At 39.5% G+C, this 12,916-nt stretch overlaps 1 long non-coding RNA gene across 1 annotated transcript in view; it reads left to right on the top strand.

Moving 5' to 3' along the window:
• Positions 1-200: 200 nt before the first annotated feature.
• The window catches only part of LOC107976154 (uncharacterized), a 105,678-nt gene continuing 92,962 nt past the window's right edge, over positions 201-12,916 (top strand). The window contains exons 1-2 of the long non-coding RNA XR_008547100.2: positions 201-328; positions 2,033-2,166. This is a non-coding gene — a long non-coding RNA (uncharacterized LOC107976154). The remainder of the gene's footprint in view (positions 329-2,032; positions 2,167-12,916) is intronic.

The following is a 12,916-nucleotide window of genomic DNA, read 5'->3' on the forward strand; positions in this document are numbered from 1 at the left end:
CAGGAGGAACCATGAAGGACCACAATAGAGGCAGCAATTGCAGAGTGGAGCCATGGAATACTGGGTGGTGCTGATTGTGACAAGGGCAAGAGATGCAGGAAGGAGCTGAGAAGACCTGAACAGTTCTGCAATGGGAGACAATTCCCTGGCTTATCTAGTCAACCAGCTTGATTATTATTTCCATACTTACTCTATATCAGTCCTCTCTCTTTCAGCCACACCCTGGAATTGTACTCTGTTACCTTAGAAGTAGTGCATTTGATGGTTGTTTTGAAAAAATAAATGAATGAAGGAGGACCAGTTCATATTACCCTTCAAAAAGGCATAGGTAAGATATATACATGTGCATATATCCATATACATACCACACACACACAAACATACATATACTGCTTGATATGGTTTGGCCGTGTCCCCACTCGAATCTCACGTTGAATTGTAGTTCTCATAATCCGCATGTATTGTAGGAGGGATCAAGTGGGAGGTAATTGAATCATGGGGTCAGTTACCCTCATGTTGTTCTTGTGATAGGGAGTGAGATCTGATGGTTTTATAAGGGGCTTTTCTCCCTTTTGCTTGACACTTCTCCTTGCTGCCTTGTGCAAATACGCTCCTTGTGAAGAAGGATGTATTTGCTTTCCCTTCCACAATGATTGTAAGTTTCCTGAGACCTCCCCAGCCATGCGGAACTGTGAGTCAATTAAAACTCTTTCCTTTATAAATTACCTGGTCTCAGGTATGTCCTTATACCAGCATGAGAACAGACTAATATACCACTCACATTTGTTATTCATGGAAGTTACATTCTACAAAGTTGCCACAGCTACCGAATTAGCAAGTAATGAACCATTGCTCCTAGGAGAAATACAAGGTTAGGTTTCTGTAAGCTTATGGTTTCAACATTTCTGTAAACTGATTAATATGTAACCTTATTTTATGTGGATTTCTCTTTAAAGATGGCTTATTTAGTATATATTGTTGATTCATTAATATTGAACTCATGGCCAATAGCACTATAACTCATGGCTGGAAGAAGCTTAGCTAACACATGTAATTTCTCTGGAAGGCACATCACGGCCTTCTTATACTTAGGAACACTAAAGAGCATTCTGGTACTATTCTTGGAGGCCATTTTAAATAGTGAAATCACCAAGAAAGAGCATAAAAATGCAAAAAAAAAAAAAAAGGAATGCTAATCAGACTGTGAAAAGGACACTTGTTTACAGTGTGAGGTCTGAAACAAGAAGGCAGAAGGTCACCTGTCTGACCCTAGCTGGGAATGTGTGTACATTGGGTGACTTGAATTTTTTCCTCCTCTGCACATGTCCACAAATGACTGTGAAAGCACTGTGAATATTGAAATTGATTTTGGGTTTACAAATAAATTTTAGCATGTAAGCAAATTCACAAACATGGAATCTGTGAATAATGAGGATAGACTGGATATATATGTGTATAGATATGTATGTCCTTATACCAGCGTATTATAACAGAGTATTATTACTCTGAGGCTAGAGACTCCACCCAGAGGCAGAAAACACCAATTCAAAGTGACCTGGGACTTCAAAACAGAGATATGGGAACATGAGTTCACTTGAGATGGTCTCTATACTGCGTTTCTTTAAGCATCTATAAGTGACCCTGGATCGTAGGGGCACTGCACACTGAAGTATCTAAATCTGCAGTTCTATGGAGCTTGTTGGGACCTGCAATATTAAGTTGTTTAGGATTCACTCTAGGAAGACCTTTCAAGTCTTCTCAATCAGACAGAAAACACTGAAGTAGGGCCTGTTGTGAATGTATCACATTTAGAAAGGAAAAGTCATAACAGGTTCCAGGCCTTGGGATGGTCCTGGACGTGGGAGTCAATGTAGATTCTTAAACAATTCTGGTGTGATGTGCTGTGAAGATCAAGGTGGCTGGTCTTGGTCTAGGCAGCCTCCTATCACCCACCCAGATCTACCAAGTTGGACACCTGAGATTTACCCTCAACTAATTTGTGATTCTACTTCCTTTATATCTCTTTATCCAGACCATTGGCCATTCTCTGACCATCTCAAGCCAGAGGTGACTTGATCTCTCACCCAGCTGTGGCCCATGAGCATTATCTAAGGAGGAACATTTTTGCTTACGTTTCCAGTGCTCTACATAAGCCCTAGGCCCTGGGTGAGTAGCATGCCAGAAGAAAATTGTCTTTGGTTGATACCTTTTCCTATCATGATCTGGGAGTAACAACCAGTGATCTATCACTGTCTTTTCTATTCAACTGAAATACATGTTGAGAAATAATGATTATGGTGATGATAATACAAATCAAAATACAAATAATGATGATAACACAAATAATAATGATAGCTAACATTTTGAAGTGATGTATACTCCAGGCATTGGGTCAAGTGTTTTATTTTTAAATTTTGATTTTATCAGAATAACACATGTACCTAGTTTCCCCCTAAATGTTTTATTTTGAAATGCAAATTTAAACTACAATGAGATGCCACCTTACACCAGTCAGAATAGCTGTTATTAAAAAGCAAAAAAAAAACAAATGTTAGTGAGGTTGTGGAGAAAAGGGAACACATATACATTGCTGGTGGGAATGTAAATTAGTTCAGCCACCGTGGAAAGCAGCTAGGAGATTTCTCAAAGAACTTAAAACAGAACTACCATTTCACTCAGAATCCAATTATTGGATATATACGCAAATAAAGATAAAACATTCTACCATAAAGACACATGTGCTTGTATGTTCATCACAGCACTATTCACAATAGCCAAGATGTGGGATCAACCTAAATGCTCATCAATGGTAGACTAGATAAAGAAAATGTGGTACATATACACCATGGGATACTATGCAGCCATAAAAAAGAATGAGATCAAGTCCTTTGCAGCAACATGGATGGTGATGTAGGCCAGTATCCTAAGCAAACTAACACAGGAACTGAAAACCAAATACTGCATGTTCCGAGTTGTAAATGGAAGCTAAACGTTGAGTACATATGGACACAAAGAAGTGAACAATATACACTGGGGCCTTCATGAGGGTGAAGGGTGGGAGAAGGGTATCGAAAAACTACCTATCAGGTGCTATGCTCATTACCTGGGTGATAAAATCTGTACACCAAACACCTGCAACACGTAATTTACCCACGTAACAAATCTGCACACGTACCCCAAACCTAAAATAAAAGTTGGAAAGAAAAAAATAAAATTTAAAAAATCGACAGAAAAGTTAAAAGGAAGGTGCAATGAACATCTATATATCATTTATTTAGATTTTCCAGTTACCATTTTGTCACATTTGCTTTATTTTCTCATCTGTCTACTTATCTATTTTTGATTAATGATTTAAAATTATATTGCATTGTAACATTTTATCATGTATCTCCTGAGAATGAAAGACATTCTCCTATATAATCATAATACCATTATCAAAACTAAGAAATTTAACATCAATTCATTGCCATCATCTAATATGTAGCCCATGTTTAAATTTCATGTACTTAATTTATTTTTATTTTTCTAAAACTTTTATTTTATGTTCAAGGGTTCATATGCTGGTTTGTTATATACGTAAACTCATGTCATGGGGATTGTACAGATTATTTTGTGACCCAGGTGCTAAGCCTAGTACCCAATAGTTATTTTTTCTGCTCCTTTCCCTACTACTACCCTCCACCCTCTATTAGGCCTCAGTGTCTGTTGTTCCCCTCTTTGTGTCTCTGTGTTCTTGTTGTTTAGCTCCTGCTTATAAGTGAGAACATGTGGTCTTTGGTTTTTTGTTCCTCCATTAGTTTGCTAAGGATAATGGCCTCCAGCTCCATCTGTGTTCCTGCAAAGGACATGACCTCATTTTTTTTTGGCTGCATAGTATTCCATAGTATATACATTCCACATTTTTTTTATTATACTTTATGTTCTGGGATACATGCGCAGAACATGCAGGTTTGTTACATAGGTATACATGTGCCATGATGGTTTGCTGCACCCATCAACCTGTCATTTAGGTTTTAAGCCCCACATGCATTAGGTATTTCTCCTAATGCTATCCCTCCCCTAGCCCCCTACCCCCTGATAGGCCCTGGTGTGTGATGTTCCCCTCCCTGTGTCCATGTATTCTTGTTGTTCAACTCCCACTTATGAGTGAGAACATGCGGTGTTTGATTTTCTGTTCCTGTGTTAGTTTGCTGAGAATGATGGTTTCCAGCTTCATCCATGTCCCTGCAAAGGACCTGAACTCATTCTTTTTTATGGCTGCATAGTAGTCCATGGTGTATATGTGCCACGTTTTCTTTATCCAGTCTATCATTGATGGGGCCTTGGGTTGGTTCCAAGCCTTTGCTATTGTAAATAGTGCTGCAATAAACATACGTGTGCATGTCTTTATAGTAGAATGATTTGTAATCCTTTGGGTATACACCCAGTAATGGGATTGCTGGGTCAAATGGTATTTCTGGTTCTAGATCCTTGAGGAATCACCACAGTGTCTTCCACAATAAAACTAATTTACACTCCCACCAACAGTGTAAAAGCGTTCCTATTTCTCCACATCCTAGCCAGCATCTGTTGTTTTTCGACTTTTTTATTGATCACCATTCTAACTGGTGTGAGATGGTATCTCACTGTGGTTTTGATTTGCATTTCTCTAATGACCAGTGATGATAAGCTGTTTTTCATATGTTTGTTGGCTGCATAAATGTCTTCTTTTGAGAAGGGTCTGTTCATATCCTTTGCCCACTTTTTGATGGAGTTGTTTGTTTTTTTCTTGTAAATTTGTTTAAGTTCCTCGTAGATTCTGGATATTAGACCTTTGTCACATGGATAGATTGCAAAAATTTTCTCCCATTCTGTAGGTTGTCTGTTCACTCTGATGGTAGTTTCTTTTGCTGTGCAGAAGCTCTTTGGTTTAATTAGATCCCATTTGTCAATTTTGGCTTTTGTTGCACTTGTTTTTGGTGTTTTAGTCATGAAGTCTTTGCCCATGCCTATGTCCTGAATGGTATTCTCTAGGTTTTCTTCTAGGGTTTTTATGGTTTTAGGTCTTACATTTAAGTCTTTAATCCATCTTGAGTTAATTTTTGTATAAGGTGTAAGGAAGGGGTCCAGTTTCAGTTTTCTGCATATGGCTAGCCAGTTTTCCCAACACCATTTATTAAATAGGAAATCCTTTCCCCATTGGTTGTTTTTGTCAGGTTTGTCAAAGATCAGATGGTTGTAGATGTGTGGTGTTATTTCTGAGGCCTCTGTTCTGTTCCATTGGTCTATATATCTGTTTTGTTACCAGTACCATGCTGTTTTGGTTACTGTAGCCTTGTAGTATAGTTTGAAGTCAGGTAGTGTGATGCCTCCAGCTTTGTTCTTTTTGCTTAGGATTGTCTTGTCTATACAGGCTCTTTTTTGGGTCCATATGAAATTTAAAGTAGTTTTTTCTAATTTTGTGAAGAAAGTCAATGGTAGCTTGATGGGAATAGCATTGAATCTATAAATTACTTTGGGCGGTATAGCCAATTTCATGATATTGATTCTTCCTATCCATGAGCATGGAATGTTTTTTCATTTGTTTGTGTCCTTTCTTATTTGCTTGAGCAGAGTGTACCACATTTTCTTAATCCAGTCTACCACTGATGGGCATTTAGGTTGATTCCATGACTTGGCTGTTAAGAATAGTGCAGTGATAAACATACACATGCATATGTCTTTATGAAAGAACAATGTATATTCCTTTCCTTTGGGTATATACTCAGTAATGGGTTTGCTGGGTCGAATGGTCGTTCTGCTTTCAGCTCTTTGAAGAATTGCCACACTGTTTTCCACAATGGTTGAACCAATTTACATTCCCACCAACAGTGTATAAACATTCCCTTTTTCTCTGCAACCTCACTAACATCTGTTATTTTTTGAATTTTTAATTACAGCCATTCTGACTGGTGTGAAAAGTGTCTGTTTGTGCCCTTTACCTACTTGTTAATGTAGTTTTTTGTTTTCTCTTATAAATTTGTTTGTGTCTTAATAGATGCTGGATATTAGACCTTTGTCAGATGCATAATTTGCAAATATTTTCTCCCATTCTGTAGGTTGTCTATTTACTCTGTCGATAGTTTCTTTTGCTGTGTAGAAGCTCTTAAGTTTGATTCGATCCTATTTGTCAATTTTTGCTTTAGCTGCAATTGCTTTTGGCATCTTCTTCATGAAATCTTTGCCAGGTCTTATGTCCAGAATAGTATTCACCAGGTTGTTTTCCAGGGTTGTTATAGTTTTTGGTTTTACATTTAAGTCTTTAATACATCTTGAGTTGATTTTTTTTGTATTAGGTATAAGGAAGGGGTCCAGTTTCTATCTTCTGCATATGGTTAGCCAGTTATCCCAGCATCATTTGTTGAATAGGGAGCCCTTTCCCCATTGCTTGTTTTTGTCAGCTTTATCAAAGATCAGGTGGTTGTAGGTATGCAGCTTTATTTCTGAGCTCTTTATTCTGTTCCATTGGTCTATATGTCTGTTTTTGTACCAGTACCATGCTGTTTTGGTAGCCGTGTAGTGAAGTTTGAAATTAGGTAGCATGATGCTTTCTGCTTTATTCTTTTTGCTTATAATTGACTTGGCTATTCGAGATCTTTTTTTGTTTCATATGATTTTTAAAATATTTTTTTCTAGTTCTGTGAAGACTGTCATTGGTAGTTTGATAGCAATAGCATTGAATCTCTAAATTGCTTTGGGCAGTATGGCCATTTTAATGATATTAATTATTCCTATCCATGAGCATGGAACGTTTTTCCATTTGTTTGTGTCATCTCTGATTTTTTTGAACAGTGTTTTGTAATTCTCATTGTAGAGATCTTTCACTTCCCTGACTAACTGTATTCCTAGGTATTTCATTCTTTTTGTGGCAGTTGTGAATGGGATTGTATTACTGATTTGTCTCTTGGCTTGCCTGTTGTTGGTATAGGACTGCTAGTGATTTTTGTACATTGATTTTATATCTCGAAACTTTGCTAAAGTTACTTATCAGCCCAGGGAGCTTTTGGGCACAGACTATGGGATTTTCTAGATATAAAATCATGTAATCGGCAAACAGGGATAGTTCGACTTTCTCTCTTTCTATTTGGAAACTCTTTATTTCTTTCTCTTGCCTGATTGCTCTAGCCAGGACTTCCAATACTACGTTGAATTGGAGTGGTGAGAGAGGGCATCCAGTGGTGCCCATTTTCAAGTGGAATGCTTCCATTCTAGCTTTCGCCCATTCAGTATGATATTGGCTGTGGGTTTGTCATAGATGGCTCTTGTTATTTTGAGGTATATTCCTTCAATACCTAGTTTGTTGAGAGTTTTTAACATGAATATGTGTTGAATTTTGTTGAAAGCCTTTTCTGCATCTATTGAGATAATCATGTGGTTTTTGTCTTTACTTTTGTTTATGTGATGAATCATGTTTATTAATTTGCATATGTTGAACCAGCCTTGCATCCCAGGGTTAAAGCCTACTTGATTATGATGGATAAGCTTTTTGATGTGTTGATGGATTCAGTTTGCGAGTATTTTGTTGAGAATTTTTGCATCAATGTTCATCAAAGATATTTGCTTGAAGGTTTGTTTTCTTTTCTTTCTTCTTCTTTTTTTTTTTTTTTTTGCTGGGTCTCTGCCAGGTTTTGGCATCAGGATGATGCTGTCCTCATAGAGTGAGTTGGGGAGGAGTCCCTTTTCCTCAATTTTTGGAATAGTTTCAGTAGGAATGGTACCAGCTCTTCTTTGTACATCTGGTAGAATTCTGTGAATCCATCTGGTCCTGGGATTGTTTTGGTTGATAGGTTTTTTAAAATTACTGATTCCATTTTGGAGCTCATTATTGGTCTGCTCAGGGATTCAGTTTCTTTCTGCTTCAGTCTTGGGAGGATGTATGTGTCCAGGAATTTATCAGTTTCTTCTAGGTTTTATAGTTCATGTGCATTGAGGTGTTCACAGTATTCTCTGATGGTTATTTGTATTTCTGTGGGTCAATGATAATATCCCTTTTGTCGTTTCTAATTGTGTTTATTTGGATCTTCTCTCTTTTTTTCTTTATTAGTCTAGCTATTTGTCTGTCTTAATTTTTTCAGAATACTGGCTCGTGGATTCTTTGATCTTTCGAATGGGTTTTCATGTGTCAATCTCCTTCAGTTCAGCTCTGATTTTGGTTATTTCTTGTCTTCTGTAGCTTTGCGGTTGGTTTGTTCTTGTTTCTCTAGTTCTTTTAGTTGTAATGTTAGGTTGTTAATTTTAGATCTTTTTAACTTTTTAATGTGACTGTTTAGTGCTATAAATTTCCCTCTTAACACTGCCTTAGCCATGCCCCAGAAATTCTGGTATGTTGTATTTTTGTTCTCATTAGTTTCAAAGAATTTCTTGAATTCTGCCTTTATTTCTTTATTTACCCAAAAGTCATCCAGGAGCATGTTGTTTAGTTTCCATGTAATTGTATGGTTTTGAACGATTTTTTTTTGATGGAATTTCACTCTGTTGCCCAGGCTGGAGTACAACGGCACCGTCTTGGCTCACCGCAACTTCTGCCTCATGGGTTCAAGCGATTCTCCTGCCTCAGCCTCCTGAGTAGCTGAGATTACAGGCATGCACCACCACGCCTGGCTAATTTTGTATTTTTAGTAGAGACGGGGTTTCTCCATGTTGGTCAGGCTAGTCTCAAACTCCTGACCTCAGGTAATTCGCCCACTTCGCCCTCCCAAAGTGCTGGGATTACAGGCATGAGCCACCTCACCCAGCCAAACGATTTTCTTAATCTCAATTTCCAATTATATTGTTCATACCATTCGGGTTCTGAGAGAGTGGTTGGTATGATTTTGGTTTTTTGCATTTGCTGAGGATTGTTTAATGTCCAATTGTGTGATCCATTTTACAGTATATACCATGTGGCAATGAGAAGAATGCATATTCTGTTGTTTTGGGGTGTAGAGTTTGGTAGATATCTATTAGGTCCATTTGGTCCAGTGTTGAATTCAGCTCTGGAATATCTTTGTTAATTTTCTGCCTTAATGATCTAATACTGACAGTGGGGTGTTGAGGTCTCCCACTATTATTGTGTGGGAGTCTAAGTCTCTTTGAAGGTCTTTAAAAACATGCTTTATGAATCTGGGTGCTCCTGTGTTGGGTGCATATATATTTAGGATAGTTATGTCTTCTTGTTGAATTGAACCCTTTAACATTATGTAATACCCTTCTTTGTCTTTTTAAATTTTCGTTGGTTTAAAGTCTGTTTTGTCTGAAATTAGGATTGCAACCTCTATGTTTTTCTGTTTTCATTTGCTTGGTAGATTTTTCTCCATCCTTTTATTTTGAGCCTATGGGTGTCATTGCATGTGAGATGGGTCTCTTGAAGATAGCATACCATTGGGTCTTGCTTCCTTATTCAGCTTGCCTTTCTGTGCCTTTTAATTGGGACATTTAGGCCATTTATAATACATTCAAGGTTAGTATTGATATGTGTGGATTTGATCCTGTCATCGTGTTGTTAGGTTGTTATTATGCTGACTTGTTTGTGTGGTTGCTTTATAGTGTCACTGATCTGTGTACTTAAGTGTGTTTTTGTAGTGGATGATAATGATCTTTCCATACTTAGTGCTTCTTTCAGGAGCTCTTGTAAGGCAGATCATGTAATAAATTCCCTCACCATTTGCTTGTCTGAAAGGATCTTATTTCTCCTTCACTTATGCAGCTTAATTTGGCTGGATAGAAAATTCTTGGTTGGAATTCTTTTCTTTAAGAATGTTGAATATAGGCCCCAATCTCTTCTGGCTTGTAGGATTTCTGCTGAGACGTCTGCTGTTACTCTGATGGACTTACCTTTGTAGGTGACCTGTTCTTTCTCCCTAACTACCTTTAACGTTTTTTTCTTTCATTTTGACCTTGGAGAATTTGACGATTATGTGTCTTGGGACAATATTTTGTGAAGTATTTTGTAGGAGTTCTCTGTTTTCCTGAATTTCAGTGTTAGCTTCTCTAGCTAGATTGGGGAAGTTCTCATGGATGGTATCCTAAACTATGTTTTCCAAGTTGCGTCCATTTTCCCCATCTCTTTCAGGGATGTCAAATGAGTCATAGATTCAGTCTCTTTATATAATTCCATATTTCACCGAGGTTTTGTTGTTTCTTTTCATTCTTTCTTCTGGTCTGACTGTCTTATTTCAGAAAGTCAGTCTTCAAACCCTGAGATTCTTTCCTCAGCTTGGTTTATTCTACTATTAATGCTTGCAATTGCATTATGAAATTCTCATAGTGTGTTTTTCAGCTCTATCAGGTCAGTTATGTTCTTTTCTATACTATTTTGTCAGCTCCACATCTTTTTATTGTGACTTTTAGCTTCCTTAGATGAGTTTCAACATTCTCCTGGATCTCAGTGATCTTCATTCCTATTCCTATTCTGAATTCTATTTGTATCATTTCAGCCATCTCATCCTGGTTAAGAACTCTTCCTGGAGAACTAGTGCAATCATTTGGAGGAAAAAAGGCACTTTGACTTTTTTGAATTGTCAGAGTTCTTGCACTTGTTCTTTCTCATCTTTGTGAGGGTGATGTTCCTTCAGTCTTTACATTTTCTGTCCTTTGGATTTTTTTTTCTTTTATTCCATTTGGTGACCCTGGGGGTTTGATTGTGGTATAAGGTGGGTTCAGTTGACTGGCTTCATGTTTGAAAGATTTTAGGGGGGCAAGGCTCAGTTTGGGACTCCTGGACTGAACTGGGGAACTAGTATCAGACCCCCACTTTGTTCTCTGGCTCCTCAAGGTTAGGAACCTGCTGTGCGGGAAGGGATGAGTTACTCCTGGACCACTGGTCACAACACTCCGATAGGTAGTGCCAGCCAAACCTACACCATACTTTGTAGGGTGATGGCAGAGGTATCTGTCCATGTTCACTACATGTCATTAGTAACTGCAGCTGCAGCACTGTGGGTTGTATGCTTGTTGACTGCAGCAGGGTGCTAGTGGGTTCCGGGGTGCCAACCTCCATGTGGGTGTTTGCAGCAGTGGCTGGCATTGACAGCACTGGCTTGGGAAAACGCTCCTCCCCATAACTGTAGGTGTGTGAACCAGCAGTGATGTTAGTGCAGGGATGGGGCACTGGTTGGTGCAGGACTGTGTGCACACTCTGTGTGTGTTCCCATGGGCAGGAGTGGCCACTCAGGGAAGGGGTAGGTCTGCTTTTCTTCATGTCTAGTTTCATGCTGGTGATAGTTTCAGCACAGGAGTGGGCCCTGGCAGGAGCGGGGCTGGTGGGTTCTGTCCCCGACAATGTTCTAACTACAGTGGTGGTTCAGCAGCGGGGAGAGGGGTGGGATGCACATACACAGGCAGCAGTGGCATGGCAGGGTGCCCCTCCACACACGCTGGAGGGGGAGGAAAGGCAAAGTATGCCTGCACACACACCCACCCACAGAGTAATTTGTGGGTTAGCCATGGGTGAGTGCATGTGGGCAAAGGGGCATGAAGGCAGGCTGCAGTGGGGGGTGAGCTGGTGCCTGTCCACTGAGATGGCTCTGCTGGAGTACTGTGCCCATCAGACACAGTCCACCAGCACAGGAGCTATGATGTGGGCTCCCAGGAGGTGCCTTGGGGCCACACTGCAAGCAGGTGCAGCCAGGCTGGGGTGCCTGAGAGAGGACAGCAGATTGAGAGGTGCTCAGGTAGGATGGGCCCCCTCTCATAGGCAAGACCACCATGCAGAGTTCAGGTCCTATGGTTCCCCTAGGGCTAAAGTCTCCTATAGGAGTGAGTTGGACCTAGGGAGATGGGCGACCGTGGCTGTGCTCCACTACAGATGCTCCCACACCAAGCACTCGGTTTCTGCTCTGGCTGGAGTTCTACTCCTACCACTTCTCTGAGCAGCTCCCCCTGCCGGTTCAAGTGTCCACAGTGGTCAAGGGATCTCCTGCTGGGATTCCAGAAGCCCTTGGAGAGAGTGAGTTGCTCCTTGTCTATTTAGCTCCCACCTTCCCCAGGAGTCACCAGGAGCCAGAAATGAGTTCTGGTGCATAGTAGCCCCATGCAGGGGTTTCCTCCCACTTCAGCCAAGCATCTGCATCCTCCCTCCGTTTGTTCTCAGTGTCTTCCCTCTGAAGACTTGCTAGGAGTGTGCCAGTATTCCCAATGCCCTGTCCCTCAGTGGGAGATGCTTGTCCTGGCTGCATCTACTCAGCCATCGGGCACTCTCTCCCTACCTAGTTTAGAATAATAAATATTTACGTAAGACTTTGAAGGGAAGGCAGCATTCTTATTTCTCCTGGTTCCTTCTTCCCCAAAGCAACCATTTTCAGATCTTCTAGTTGTTTCTTCCAGTATTAACTCCATATTTTTAAGAAACATGTTTATTCTACTGTTTTTTAAAATTACTTATCATTTATTAATGACCTTCTATGTAAGAAGAGGATTATAGCTCTCTTATCCCCCACAAACACATATCCTCTTATCCTCTCAATATGATTATAACATCATTTTGGGGACAATATTAGTATTCAGTATTTAAATTATTATGATTATGTTATTTTCAAGTTGAGTTACTTGGTGTGCCATGATTATATTAATATTTCCTCTATTGTACAACTTTGTTGCTTTCCTTGGGTTTTTTCATTGCCCTGATTTGTCACTTCCTTGGTTTTGTATGTATCTATTGCTATTTCATGCCTGAGCTCTCTGGAAGAATTATAATTGTCTTTCAAATATGTTGACATCTATCAAATTATGTATTGGTTTAATTCTTTCCTTGGTTCTCCTGCTCTAACATGGTCTGCCATTCATCTGTCATTCTGGAACTTCTCTTCATCATTAAATCAGGAATTCCCTTGGCCCTCTCCTGTATTAAATTCCTGTTTGCTGGATTCTGGACATCCACGTTCTTGATTTACTCTCTTATCTTGGTGGGGAATATCCTTCA

This window comes from Pan troglodytes, chromosome 1 (genome assembly GCF_028858775.2).
Source record: "Pan troglodytes isolate AG18354 chromosome 1, NHGRI_mPanTro3-v2.0_pri, whole genome shotgun sequence".
Classification (NCBI taxonomy): Eukaryota; Metazoa; Chordata; class Mammalia; order Primates; family Hominidae; genus Pan; species Pan troglodytes.